This window comes from Hyperoodon ampullatus (assembly GCF_949752795.1).
Source record: "Hyperoodon ampullatus genome assembly, contig: SUPER_X_unloc_1, whole genome shotgun sequence".
Classification (NCBI taxonomy): domain Eukaryota; kingdom Metazoa; phylum Chordata; class Mammalia; order Artiodactyla; family Ziphiidae; genus Hyperoodon; species Hyperoodon ampullatus.
The window spans coordinates 5,583,187-5,599,431 of NW_027641097.1; positions in this window are offsets into that span (position 1 = coordinate 5,583,187).

Consider the following 16,245-nt stretch of genomic DNA (forward strand, 5'->3'; position numbering starts at 1 on the left):
TCCATAAAACTTGTCATCACAATGCTCCATGCACTTCTCATCAAAACGCTTTCTCAACACTGATATCACAATGTTCCATCAGTAGTCATTAAAATACTCCCTCACCACTGTCATCACAACTTTCCATGACCTCTGTCATCACAATGCCACATGCCATATCATCACAATGCTCCATGAACCCTGACATCAAAATGTTCCATATCCTCTCTCATCAGAATGCTCCATCACCCTTTTCATCACAGTGCTCCAAGACCCCTGACATCACAATGTTCCATAACCACTGTCATCAAAATGTTCCATGACCCTTTTCATCAAATTGCTCCATGACCCTGTCATCACAATGCACCATGTCCATCATCATAATGCTTCATGCTATTGTCATCACAATGAAATCAATATGCTCCATGACCTCTGTCATCAAAATGCACCAAACCCTTGTGATCACAATGTTCCATAACCATTGTCATCACAATGCACCATGACGCTCATCATCACAATTATCCATGGTCTTCTCATCACAGTGCTCCATGAACTTTGTCATCATAACGCTCAATACACTTGTCATCACAATGCTCCCTGACACTTGTCATCAGTATGCTCCTTGAACCCTGTCATGACAAGGCTCCATGTCATTTCCATCACAATGATCCATACCATTTTCATCACAATGCTCCAAGACCCCTGTAATCACAATGCTCCATGACCTTTAATCACAAAGCTCCATGATGCATGTCATCAGAATGCTCCATGGCCTTCTCATCACATTGCTCCATGTCCTTGTCATCACAGTGCTCCAAGACCCCTGTCATCTCAATGTTCTGTGACTCAAGTAATCACAAGGCTTCATGACATTTGTCATCACAATGGTCCATGTCCTCGTCACACAGGGCTCTGTGACCTTTCTCACCACAATGCTCCATGAACTTTTCATCACAGTGCTCTGTGATCCTTGTCATCACCATGCTCCATGCCTTTGTCAGCACAATGCTCCATGACCCTTGTCATCACAATGCTGCATGTGCTTGTGAGCACAATGCTCCACAACCCATGTCATCACAATGCGCCATGCACTTGTCATCACAATGCTCCACATCCTTGTCATTACAGTGCTCCAAAAACCTTGTCATCACAATGCTCCATGCACTTCTCATTAAAATGCTCTCTCCCCCCTGTCATCACAATGTTCCATGTCATGACAATGCTACATGACCTTATAATCACAATGCTCCATGAACCCTGACATCACATTGTTCCATAATCCCTGTCTTCAAAATGCTCCATGACCCTTTTCATCACAATCCTCCATGTCCCCTGTCATCACAATGTTCCATAACCACTGTCATCAAAATATTCCATGATACTTTTCATCAAATAGCTCCATGACACTGTCATCAATATGCTCCCTGCCCTTCTCATCACAATGCAACACGACCTTGTCATTCAAATGCTCCATGAACTTTGTCATCACAAACTCCATGACCCTTGGCATCACAATGCTCCATGCCATTTTCATCACAATGTTTCATGACCCCTGTAATCACAATGCTCCATGCACATTTTCATCAGAATACTCCATGAGACTTGTCATCACAAGGCTCCATGGTTTTCTCATCACAATGCCCCAGGACCCTGTCATCACAGGGCCCCATTACCCTGTCATCACAATACTCCATGAACATTTTCAGCCCAATGCTCCATGACCTTCTTATCACAATGCTCCATGACCCTGTCATCACAATGCTCCATGACCACTGTCATCACAGAGCTCCATGACCCCTGACAACACAATGATATGGGAATCTTGTATTCAAAATGCTCCATGACCCTTGTCATCACAATGCTCCATGCCCTTGTCATCACAATGCTCCATGAAGCCTCTCATCACATTGCTCCATGCCCTTGTCATTACAAACCTCCATGATCCATGTATCACAGTGTTCCGTGCCCTTGTCATCACAATGCTCTATGCCCACTCTCATCACAGTAATCCTTGAAAGTTTTCAGACCAATGCTCGATGCCCTTGTCATCACAATCCTGCATTGCCCATGTCATAACCATGCTCCATGAACCCTGCCATCACAATGTTCTATGGTCTTGTCATCACAAGGATCCAATACCCCTGTAATCACAATGCTCCATGCCCCTTTTCATCAGAATGGTCCATGAGAATTGTCACCAAAAGGCTCCATGGTCCTCTCATCACAATGCTCCAATACCTTGTCGTCACACTGGTCCAGGCCCACTTCATCAAAAGGCTCTGTGAAACTTGTCACCACAATGCTCCATGAAAATTTCATCACAATGCTCTTTTACCCATGTCTTCACTATGCTCCATGCGTTTGTCGGCACAATGCTCCATGACGCTTGTCATCACAATGCTCGATACTCTTCTCATCACAATGCTCCATGCCCATGTCATTACAATCCTCCATGACACATGTATCAAGTGTTCCGTGCACTAGTCATCACAATGCTCCATGCCGAATCTCATCACAATTATCGATGAAATTTTCAGACCAATGTTCCATGCACTTGTCATCACAATGCTCCATTACCCCTGTCATAACAATGCTCTATGACCCCTGCCATCACAATGTTCCACGGCCTTGTCATCCAAAGCTCCATGACCCTTGTCATCATAGTGCTCCAAGACCTCTGTAATCACAATGCTCCATGCCCTTGTCGTCACAATGATTCATGATGCATGTCATCAGAATGCTCCATGGCCTTCTCATGAAAATGCTCCATTCCCTTGTCATCATAATGCTCCAGGAACCCTGGATTCACAATGCTCCATGCCCCTTGTCATTACAGTGCTCCATGACGCTCGTCATCACAATTATCCGGGATTTTCTCATCACAATGCTCCACTGTCTTGCCATCACAATGCTCTATGCCCTGGTCATCACAATGCTCCATGTCCCATGTCATCACAATTCTCCACGTCCTTGTCATCACAATGCTCCATGACACTTCTTATCACAATGTTACATGATCTTGTCATCACAATGCTCCATGCACTTGTCATTGGAATGCTCTATGATCCCTGTCTTAGCAAGCTCCATGAGCTTGTCATCACAATGCTTCACGACATTGTCATCAAAATTCTCAATGGCACTTGTCATCACAATGCTCCATGCCCTTGTCATCACAATGCTCCATGACCCTTGTCATCACAATGTTCCAAGCCATTGTCATCAAAATGCTCCATTACCCATGTCATCACAATCCTCCATGACACTTGGTATCACAATGCTCCATGCCTTTGTCATCACAATGGACAATGATATATGTCATCATAATGCTCCCTGACACATGTCTTCACAATACTCCATAACCTTGTCATCACAATGTTCCATGCCCTTGTCATCACCATGCACCATGCCCACTGTCATCACAATAATCCATGAAACATGTCAGACCAATGTTCCATGCCCTTGTCATCACAATGCTCCATGACACCGGTCATCACAATGCTTCATGACATTTGTCCTCACAATGTTCCATGCCCTCGTCACACAGGGCTCTGTGAACTTTGTCACCACAATGCTCCATGTCACTGTCATCACAAAGCTCCATAACGCATGTCATCAGAATGCTCCATTGCCTTCTCATCACAATGCTCCTTGCCCTTGTCATCACAATGCTTCAAAACCCCTGTAATCACAATGCTCCAAGCACTTTTTAATCAGAATGCTCCTTGAACCTTTTCATCAAAATGCTCCATTACCCATGACATCACAATGTTCCATAACCCCTGTCATCAAAATGATCCATGACACTTTTCATCAATTTGCTCCATGACATTGTCATCACAATGCTCCATGCCATTTCATCAAAATGCTACATGAAACTTCTCATCACATTGCTCCATGCCCTTGTCAGCACAATGCTCAATGACGCTTGTCATCACAATTCTTGATACTCTTCTCATCACAATGCTCCATGCCCTTGTCACTACGATCCACCATGACACAGGTATCACAGTGTTCCGTGCCCTAGTCATCACAATGCTCCATGCCGAATCTCATCACAATAATCCATGAAATTTTCAGACTAATGTTCCATGCCCTTGTCATCACAATGCTCCATTACCCCTGTCATAACAATGCTCCATGACACCTGCCATCACAATGTTCCACGGCCTTGTCATCCAAGGCTCCATGACCCTTGTCATCACAATGCTCCATTACCCCTGTCATAACAATGCTCCATGACACTGCCATCACAATGTTCCACGGCCTTGTCATCCAAGGCTCCATGACCCTTGTCATCACAGTTCTCCAAGACCCCTGTAATCACAATGTTCCATGCCTTTTTTGTCACAAAGATTCATGACGCATGTCATCAGAATGCTCCATGGCCTTCTCATCACAATGCTCCATTCCCTTGTCATCACAGTGCTCCAAGAACCCTGTAATCACAATTCTACATGCCCCATGTCATTACAGAGCCCCATGACGCTCGTCATCACAATTATCCGTGATCTTCTCATCACAATGCTCCACGGTCTTGCCATCACAATGCTCCATGCCCTGGTCATCACAATGCTCCATGTCCCATGTCATCACAATTCTCCACGTCCTTGTCATCACAATGCTCCATGACATTTCTTATCACAATGTTACATGATCTTTTCATCACATTTCTCCATGCACTTGTCTTTGCATTGCTCTATGAACCCTGTCATAGCAAGCTACATGCGCTTGTCATCACAATGCTTCACGACATTGTCATCAAAATGCTCAATGGCACTTGTCATCACAATGCTCCATGACACTTGGTATCATAATGCTCCATGCCATTGTCATCACAATGCTCCGTGACTCCAGTCATCACAATGCTTCATGACCTTTGTCACCACAATGCTCCATGCCCTTGTTTTCACAATGCTCCATGCCCACTGTCATCACAATATTCCATGAAACTTGTCAGACCAATGATCCATGCACTCTTCACACAAGGCTCTGTAATCCTTGTCACCACAATGCTCCATGAACTTTTCATCACAGTGCTCTTTGTCCCTAGTCATCACAATGCTCCATGCCTTTGTCATCACAATGCTCCATGACACTTGTCATCAAAATGCTCCATGCGCTTGTCAGCACAATGCTCCTTGACCTATGTCATGACAATGTGCCATGCGCTTGTCATCACAATGCTCCACATCCTTTTCATCGCTATGCTCCATAAAACTTGTCATCACAATGCTCCATGCACTTCTCATCAAAATGCTCTCTCACCACATATATCACAATGTTCCATCACTAGTCATCACAATACTCCCTCACCCCTGTCATCACAATGTTCCATGACTCCTGTCATCACAGTGCTACAGGCCCTTATCATCACAATGCTCCATGACCCCTGACATCACAATGTTCCATAACACCTGTCACAAAATGCTCCATGACCCATTTCATCACAATGCTTCATGACCCCTGACATCACAATGTTCCATAACCCCTGTCATCAAAATATTCCATGACACTTTTCATCAAATTGCTCAATGACGCTCTCATCACAATGCACCACACCCTTGTCATCAAAATGCCCCATGACATTTGTCATCACAAAGCTCCGTTATCCCTGTCATAACAATGATCCATGACCCCTGCCATCACCAGGTTCCAAGGCCTTGTCATCACAAGCCTCGATGACCCTTGTCATCACAATGCTCCAAGACACCTGTAATCACAATGCTCCATGCCCTTGTCATCACAAAGCTCCATGACGCATGTCATCTGAATGCTCCATGGCCTTCTCATCACAATGCTCCATGCCCTTGTCATCACAATGCTCCAACAGCCCTATAATCACAATGCTCCATGCCTCTTTTCATCTCAATGCTCCATGAACCCTGTCATCACAATGCACCGTGCCCATCACCATAATATTTCATGCTATTGTCATCACAATGAAATCAAAATCCTCAATGACCTCTGTCATCACAATGCACCAAACCCTACTGATCACAATGTTCCACAACACTTGTCATCACAATGCCCTATGACGCTGGTCATCACAATTATCAATGGACGTCTCATCACAATGCTCAATACACTTATCATCACAATGCTCCCTGACAGTTGTCATGAGTATGCTCCTTGAACCCTGTCATGACAAGTCTCTATGCATTTTTCATGACAATGATCCATTCCCTTTTCATCACAATGCTCCAAGACCCCTGTAATCACAATGCTCCATGTCCTTGTCATCACAAAGCTCCATGACGCATGTCATCAGAATGCTCCATTGCCTTCTCATTACAATGCTCCATGCCCTTGTCATCACAATGCTTCAAAACCCTTGTAATCACAATGCTCCATGCACCTTTTCATCAGAATGCTCCATGACCCTTTTCATCAAAATGCTCCATTACCCCTCACATCACAATGTTCCATAACCCCTGTCATCAAAATATTCCATGACACTTTTCATCAAATTGGTCCATGACCCTGTCATCACAATGCTCCCTGCCCTTCTCATCACAATGCACCACGACCTTGTCATCAAAATGCTCCATGACCTTTGTCATCACAAAGCTCCATGACCCTTGGCATCACAATGCTCCATGCCATTTCATCACAATGCTACATGAAACCTCTCATCACATTGCTCCATGCCATTGTCAGCACAATGCTCCATGATGCTTGTCATCACAATGCTCGATACTCTTCTCATCACAATGCTCCATGCCCTTGTCATTAAAATCCTCCATGACACATGTATCACAGTGTTCCGTGCCTTAGTCATCACAATGCTCCATGCCGAATCTCATCACAATAATCCATGAAATTTTCAGACCAATGTTCCATGCCCTTGTCATCACAATGCTCCATTACCCCTGTCATAACAATGCTCCATGACCCCTGCCATCACAATGATCCATGGCCTTGTCATCCAAAGTTACATGACCCTTGTCATCACATTGCTCCAAGACCCCTGTAATCACAATGCTCTATGCCATTGTCCTCACAAAGATCCTTGACGCATGTCATCAAAATGCTCCATGGCCTTCTCATCACAATGCTCCATGCACTTGTCATCACATGCTCCAAGACCCCTGTAATCACAATGCTCCATGTCCTTGTCATCACAAAGCTCCATGATGCTTGTCATCAGAATGCTCCATTGCCTTCTCATTACAATGATCCATGCCCTTGTAATCACATTGCTTCAAAACCACTGTAATCTCAGTGCTCCATGCACCTTTTCATCAGAATGCTCCATGACCCTTTTCATCAAAATGCTCCATGACCCCTGACATCACAATGTTCCATAACACCTGTCATCAAAATGTTCCATGACAATTTTCATCAATTTTGCTCCATGACCCTGTCATCACAATGCTCCTTGCCCTTCTCATCACAATGCACCACGACCTTGTCATCAAAATGCTCCATGACATTTGTCATCACAAAGCTCCATTACCCTTGGCATCACAATGCTCCATGCCATTTCATCACAATGCTACATGAAACCTTTCTTCACATTGCTCCATGCCCTTGTCAGCACAATGCTCAATGACGCTTGTCATCACAATTCTCGATACTCTTCTCATCACAATGCTCCATGCCCTTGTCATTACAATCCTCCATGACACATGTATGACAGTGTTCCGTGCCCTAGTCATCACAATGTTCCATGCCGAAACTCATCACAATAATCCATGAAATTTTCAGACCAATGTTCCATGCCCTTGTCATCACAATGCTCCATTACCCCTGTCATAACAATGCTCCAAGACACATGCCATCACAATGTTCCATGGCCCTGTCATCCAAGGCTCCATGACCCTTGTCATCACAGTGCTCCAAGACCTCTGTAATCACAATGCCCCATGCCCTTGCTGTCACAATGATTCATGACGCATGTCATCAGAATGCTCCATGGCCTTCTCATCACAATGCTCCATGCCCTTGTAATCACAGTGCTCCAAGACCCCTGTAATCACAATTCTACATGCCCCATGTCATTACAGAGCTCCATGACGCTCGTCATCACAATTATCCGTGATCTTCTCATCACAATGCTCCACGGTCTTGCCATCACAATGCTCCATGCCCCGGTCATCACAATGCTCCATGTCCCATGTCATCACAGTTCTCCACGTACTTGTCATCACAATGCTCCATGACACTTCTAATCACAATGTTACATGACCTTGTCATCACAATTCTCCATGCACTTGTCATCAGAATGCTCTATGACCCCTGCCATAGCAACCTCCATGCGCTTGTCAACACAATGCTTCACGACGTTGTCATCAAAATTCTCAATGGCCCTTGTCATCAGAAAGCTCCATGACCCTTGGCATCACAATGATCCATGCCATTTCATCACAATGCTACATGAAAACTCTCATCACATTGCTCCATGCCCTTGTCAGCAAAATGCTCCTTGACGCTTGTCATCACAATGCTTGATACTCTTCTCATCACAATGCTCCTTGCCCTTGTCATTACAATCCCCACTGACACATGTATCACAGTGTTCCATGCCCTAGTCATCACAGTGCTCAATGCCGAATCTCATCACAATAATCCATGAAATTTTCAGACTAATGTTCCATGCCTTTGTCATCACAATGATCCATTACCCATGTCATGACAATGCTCCATGACCACTGCCATCACAATGTTCCACGGCCTTGTCATCCAAGGCTCCATGACCCTTGTCATCACAGTGCTCCAAGACCACTGTAATCACAATGCTCCATGCCCTTGTCATCACAATGCTCCAAGACCCCTGTAATCACAATGCTCCATGCCCTGGTCATCACAATGCTCCATGTCCCATGTCATCACAATTCTACATCTATTTATCATCACAATGCTCTTTGACACTTCTTATCACAATGTTACATGATCTTTTCATCACAATTCTCCATGCGCTTGTCATCACAATGCTTCACGACGTTGTCATCAAAATTCTCAATGGCCCTTGTCATCACAATGCTCCATGCTCTTGTAATCACAATGCTCCATGATGCTTGTAATCACAATGTCCCAATCCCTTGTCATCAAAATGCTCCATTACCTTTGTCATCACAATACTCCATGACACTTGGTATTACAATGTTCCATGCCATTGTCATCACAATGGACAATGACATTTCATCAAAGTGCTACCTGACATCTGTCTTCACAATACTCCATGACCTTGTCATCACAATGTTACATGCCCTTGTCATCACAATGCGCCATGCCCACAGTCATCACAATAATCCATGAAACTTGTCAGACCAATGATCCATGCCCCTGTCATCACAATGCTTCATGCCCTTGTCATCACAAAGCTCCATGACGCATGTCATCAGAATGCTCCAGGGGCTTCTCATTCACGATGCTCCATGCCGTTGTCATCACAATTCTACTAGACCCCTGTAATCACAATGCTCCTTCACACTTGTCATCGCAATGCTCCATGAACCTGTCATCACAATGCTCCCTGCCCTTCTCATCACAATGCACCATGACCTTGTCATCAAAATGCTCCATGCCCCTATTCATCAGAATGCTCCTTGAGACTTTCATCACAAGGCTACATGTTCTTCTCATCACACTGCTCCAGGACCTTTTCATCAAAATTATCCATTCCCTTGTCATCACAGTGCCCCTTGACCACTGTCATCACAATACTCCATGAATATTTTCAGCCCAATGCTCCATGACCTTCTCATCACAATGCTCCATGACACTTGTCATCACAATGCTCCATGAAGCCTCTCATCACAATGCTCCATGACACCTGTCATCACAATGCTCCATGCCCCTTGTCATTACAGTGATCCATGACGCTCTTTATGATAATTATCCATGGTGTTTTCATCACAATGCTCCACGGTCTTTACATCACAATTCTCCATGCCCTGTTCATCAAAATGCTCCCTGTCCCATGTCAATACAATTCTCCACGTCCTTGTCATCACAATGCTCCGTTACACTTCTCATCACAATGTTACATGAACTTGTCAACACAATTCTCCATGCACTTGTCATCGCAATGCTCTATGACCCCTGTCATAGCAAGCTCCATGCCCTTGTCATCACAATGCTCCAACACCCCTGTAATCACAATGCTCCATGCCCCTTTTCATGTCAATGATCCATGATCCCTGTCATCACAATGCACCGTGCCCATCGCCATAATATTTCATGTTATTGTCATCACAATGAAATCAAAATGCTCAATGACCTCTGTCATCACAATGCACCAAACCCTTGTTATCACAATGTTCCATAACACTTGTCATCACAATGCCCCATGACGCTGGTCATCACAATTATCCATGGACTTCTCATCACAATGCTCCATGATCTTTGTCATCACAATGCTCAATACACTTATCATCACAATGCTCCCTGACAGTTGTCATCAGTATGCTCCTTCAACCCTGTCATGACAAGGCTCCATGCATTTTTCATCACAATGATCCATTCCCTTTTCATCAAAATGCTCCATGACCCATGACATCACAATATCCCATAACCCCTGTAATCAAAATGTTCCATGACACTTTTCATCAATTTGCTCCATGTCCCTGTCATCACAATGCTCCCTGCCTTTCTCATCACAATGCACCAAACCTTTTCATCAAAATGCTCCATGACCTTTGTCATCACAAAGCTCCATGACCCTTGGCATCACAATGCTCCATGATATTTCATCACAATGCTACATGAAACCTCTCATCACATTGCTCCATGCCCTTGTCAGCACAATGCTCCATGACGCTTGTCATCACAATGCTCGATACTCTTCTCATCACAATGCTCCATGCCCTTGTCATTATAATCCCCCTGACACATGTATCACAGTGTTCCGTGCCCTAGTCATCACAATGCTCCATGCCGAATCTCATCACAATAATCCATGAAATTTTCAGACTAATGTTCCATGCCCTTGTCATCACAATGCTCCATTACCCGTGTCATGACAATGCTCCATGACCCCTGCCATCACAATGTTCCACAGCCTTGTCATCCAATGCTCCATGACCCTTGTCATCACAGTGCTCCAAGACCTCTGTAATCACAATTCTCCTTGCCCTTGTCGTAACAATGATTCATGACGCATGTCATCAGAATGCTCCTTGGCCTTCTGATCACAATGCTCCATTCCCTTGTCATCACAGTGATCCAAGACCCCTGTAATCACAATGCTCCATGCCCCTTGTCATTACAGTGCTCCATGACGCTCGTCATCACAATTATCCGTGATCTTCTCAATACAATGCTCCACGGTCTTGCCATCACAATGCTCCATGCCCTGGTCATCACAATGCCCCATGTCCCATGTCATCAAAATTATCCAAGTCCTTGTCATCACAATGCTTTATGACACTTCTTATCACAATGTTACATGATCTTTTCATCACAAATCTCCATGCACTTGTCATCGCAATGCTCTATGTCCCCTGTCATAGCAAGCTCCATGCGCTTGTCATCACAATGCTTCACGACGTTGTCATCAAAATTCTCAATGGCCCTTGTCATGACAATGCTCCATGCCCTTGTCATCACAATGCTCCATGACCCTTGTCATCACAATGTCCCAAGCACTTGTCATCAAAATGCTCCATTACCTTTGTTATCACAATCCTCCATGACACTTGGTTTCAGAATGCTCCATGCCATTGTCATCACAATGGACAATGACATATGTCATCACAATGCTCCCTGACACCTCTCTTCACAATACTCCATGAAATAGTCATCACAATGTTCCATGCCCTTGTCATCACAGTGCGCCATGCCCACTGTCATCACAAGAATCCATGAAACATTTCCGACCAATGTTCCATGACACTTTCATCACAATTCTCAATGCCCTTGTCATCACAATGCTCCATGACCCCAGAAATCACAATGTTCATGACCTTTGTCATCACAATGGTCCATGCCCTCATCACACAAGGCTCTGTGACCTTTGTCTCCACAATGCTCCATGTCCTTGTCATCACAAAGCGCCATGATGCATGTCATCAGAATGCTCCATTGCCTTCTCATCAAAATGCTCCTTGCCCTTGTCATCACAATTTTTCAAAACGCCTGTAATCACAATGCTCCATGCCCCTTTTCATCAGAATGCTCCATGACACTTTTCATCAAAATTCTCCATGACACCTAATATCACAATGTTCCATAACCCCTGTCATAAAAAAGTTCCATGACAATTTTAATCAATTTGTTCCATGACCCTGTCATCACAATGCTCCCTGCATTTCTCATCAAAATGCACCACAACCTTGTCATCAAAATGCTCCATGAACTTTGTCATCACAAAGCTCCATGACACTTGGCATCACAATGCTCCATGCCATTTCATCACAATGGACAATGACATATGTCATCACAATGCTCCCTGACACCTGTCTTCACAATACTCCATGACCTTGTCATCACAATGTTCTATGCACTTGTCATCACAATGCGCCATGCCCACTCTCATCACAATAATCCATAATCTTGTCAGAGAAATGCTCCATGACCCCTGTCATCACAATGCTACGTGACTCCAGTCATTACAATGTTTCATGACCTTTGTCATCATAGTGGTCCATGTCCTCTTCAAACAAGGCTCTGTGATCTTTTACACCAAAATGCTGCATGAATATTTCATCACAATGCTCTTTGTCCCTTGTCATCAAAATGCTCCATGCCTTTGTCACCACAATGCTCCATGCCCTTGTCATCACAATGCTCCATGCCCACTGTCATCACAATAATACATGAAACATGTCAGACAAATGTTCCATGCCCCCGTCATCACATTGCTCCATGCCCTTGTCATCACAATGCTACATGACCCCTTTCATCACAATGCTCCGTGACTCCAGTCACCACAATGCTTCATGACTTTGTCCTCACAATGGTCCATGCCCTCGTCACACAAGGCTCTGTGACCTTTGTCACCACAATGCTCCATGCCCTTGTCATCTCAATGCTCCATGCCCACTCTCATCACAATAATCCATGAAACATGTCAGACCAATGTTCCATGCCCCTGTCATCACATTGCTCCATGCCCTAGTCATCACAATGCTCCATGACCCCTGTCATCACAATTCACCCTGACTCCAGTCATCACAAAGATTCATTACCTTTGTCCTCACAATGGTCCATACCCTCGTCACACAAGGCTCTGTGATCTTTGTCACCACAGTGCTCCATGAAATTTTCATCACAATGCTCTGTGTCCCTTGTCATCACAATGCTCCATGCCTTTGTCAGCACACTGCTCCATGACACTTGTCATCAAAATGCTCCATGCGCTTTTCAGCACAATGCTCCATGACACATGTCATCACAATGTGCCATGCTCTTTTCATCACAATGCTCCACATCCTTTTCATCGCTATTCTCCATAAAACTTGTCATCACAATGCTCCATGCACTTCTCATCAAAATGCTCTCTCACCACATATATCACAATGTTCCATCATTAGTCATCAGAATACTCGCTCACCCCTGTCATCAAAATGTTCCATGACCACTGTCATCACAGTGCTACATGTACTTATCATCACAATGCTCCATGACCCCGACATCACAATGTTCCATAACCCCTGTCACAAAATGCTCCATGACCCATTTCATCACAATGCTTCATGACCCATGACATCACAATGTTCCATAACCCCTGTCATCAAAATATTCCATGACACTTTTATTCAAATTGCTCCATGACCCTGTCATCAAAATGCTCCCTGCACTTCTCATCACAATGCACCACGCCCTTGTCATCAAAATGCCCCATGACTTTTGTCATCACAAAGCTTCATGACACTTGGCATCACAATGCTCCATGCCATTGTCATCACAATGCTCAATGAAAACTCTCATCACATTGCTCCATGCCCTTGTCATCACAATGCTCCATTACATCTGTCATAACAATGCTCTATGACCCCTGCCATCACAATGTTCCACGGCCTTGTCATCACAAGGCTCCATGTCCCTTGTCATCACAATGCTCCAAGACCCTGTAATCACAATGCTCCATGCAATTGTCATCAGAAAGCTCCATGACGCATGTCATAAGAATGCTCCGTGGAGTTCTCATTAACTATGCTCCATGCACTTGTCATCACAATGCTCCAAGACCCCTGTAATCACAATGCTCCATGTCCTGTTTAATCTCAATGCTCCACGAACCCTGTCATCCCATGCACCATGCCCATCATCATAATGATTCATGCTATTGTCATCACAATGAAATCAATATGCTCCATGACTTCTGTCATCACAATGCTCCAAACACTTGTGATCACAATGTTCCATAACACTTGTCATCACAATGCCCCATGACGCTCCTCATCACTGTTAACCATGGTCTTCTCATCACAATGCTCCATGAACTTTGTCATCACAATGTTCAATACAATTGTCATCACAATGCTCCCTGACATTTGTCAAGAGTATGCTCCTTGAACCCGGCTCTGACAAGGCACCATGCCTTTTTCATCACAATGATCCATGCACTTTTCATCACAATGCTCAAAGACCCCTGTAATCACAATGCTCCATTCCCCTTTTCATCACAAACATCCATGACACATGTCATCAGAATGCTCCATGGCCTTCTCATCACAATGCTCCATGCCCCTGTTATCACAGTGCTCCTAGACCCCTGTCATCACAATACTCCATGAATATTTTCAGTCCAATGCTCCATGATCTTCTCATCACAATGCTCCATGATCCCTGTCATCACAACACTCCCTGCTCCTTGAAATAAAAATGATCCATGACCTCTGTCATCACAATGCTCCAAACACTTGTGATCACATTGTTCCACAACACTTGTCATCACAACGCTCCATGATGCCTGTCATCACAATACTCCAAGCCCGTGTAATCACAATGCACCATGACATTTGTGATCACAATGCTCAATACACATGTCATCACAATGCTCCCTGACACTTGTCGTCAGAATGCTCCTTGAACGCTGTCATGAAAAGCCTCCATGCCTTTTACATCACAATGCTCCATTCACATTTCATCACAATGCTCCATGCCATTGTCATCACATTACTCCACAAGCTTGTCATCAGAATGCTCCACGACCCTTGTCATCAAAATGCTCCATGCCCCTTGTCATTACAGTGCTGCATGACGCTCAACATCACAATTATCCATGGTCTTCTCATCACAGTGCTCCACGGTCTTGCCATCACAATACTCCATTACACTTCTCATCACAATGTTACATGATCTTGTCATCACAATTCTCCATGCACTTGTCATCGCAATGCTCCATGAACCCTGTCATAGCAAGCACCAAGTGCTTTTCATCACAGTGCTTCACGACATTGTCATCAAAATTCTCAATGGCCGTTGTCAGCACAGTGCTCCATGCCCTTGTCATCACAGTGCTCCATGACCATTGTCATCAAAAAGCTCCAAGCCCTTGTCATCACAATGCTCCATAACATTTGTCATCACAATCCTCCATGACACTTGGCTTCACAATGCTCCATGCCATTGTCATCACAATGCACCAAGACATATGTCATCACAATGCTCCCTGACACCTGTCTTCACAGTACTCCATGACCTTCTCATAACAATGCTGCATGCCCTTGTCATCACAATGCGCCATGCCCACTGTCATCTCAATAATCCGTGAAACTTGTCAGACCAATGCTCATGCCCCTGTCATCACAATGCTCCATGCCCTTGTAATCAAAATGCTCCGTGATTCCAGTCATCACAATGCTTCATGACCTTTGGCAACAAAATGGTCCATGCCCTCGTCATCACAGGGCTCTGTGAAATTTGTCACCATAACGCTCCATGAACTTTTCATTCACAATGCTTTGTGACCCTTGCCATCACAATGCTCCATGCCTTTGTCAGCAGAGTGCTCCATGACTCTTGTTATCACAATGCTCCCTGCGCTTGTTATCATTATTTTCCACAAACTTGTCATCAGAACGCTCCATAAAACTTGTCATCACAATCCTCCATGTACTTCTCATCAAAATGCTCTCTCACCACTGATATCAAAATGTTCCATCACTAGTCATCACAATACTCGCTCACCCCTGTCATGACACTGTTCCACGGCCTTGTCATCACAAGGCTCCATGACCCTTGTCATCACAATGCTCCAAGACCCCTGTAATCACAATGCTCCATGCTATTGTCATCACAAAGCTACATAACGCATGTCATCAATCTGCTCCATGGCCTTCTCATCACAATGTCCCATGCACTTGTCATCACAGTGCT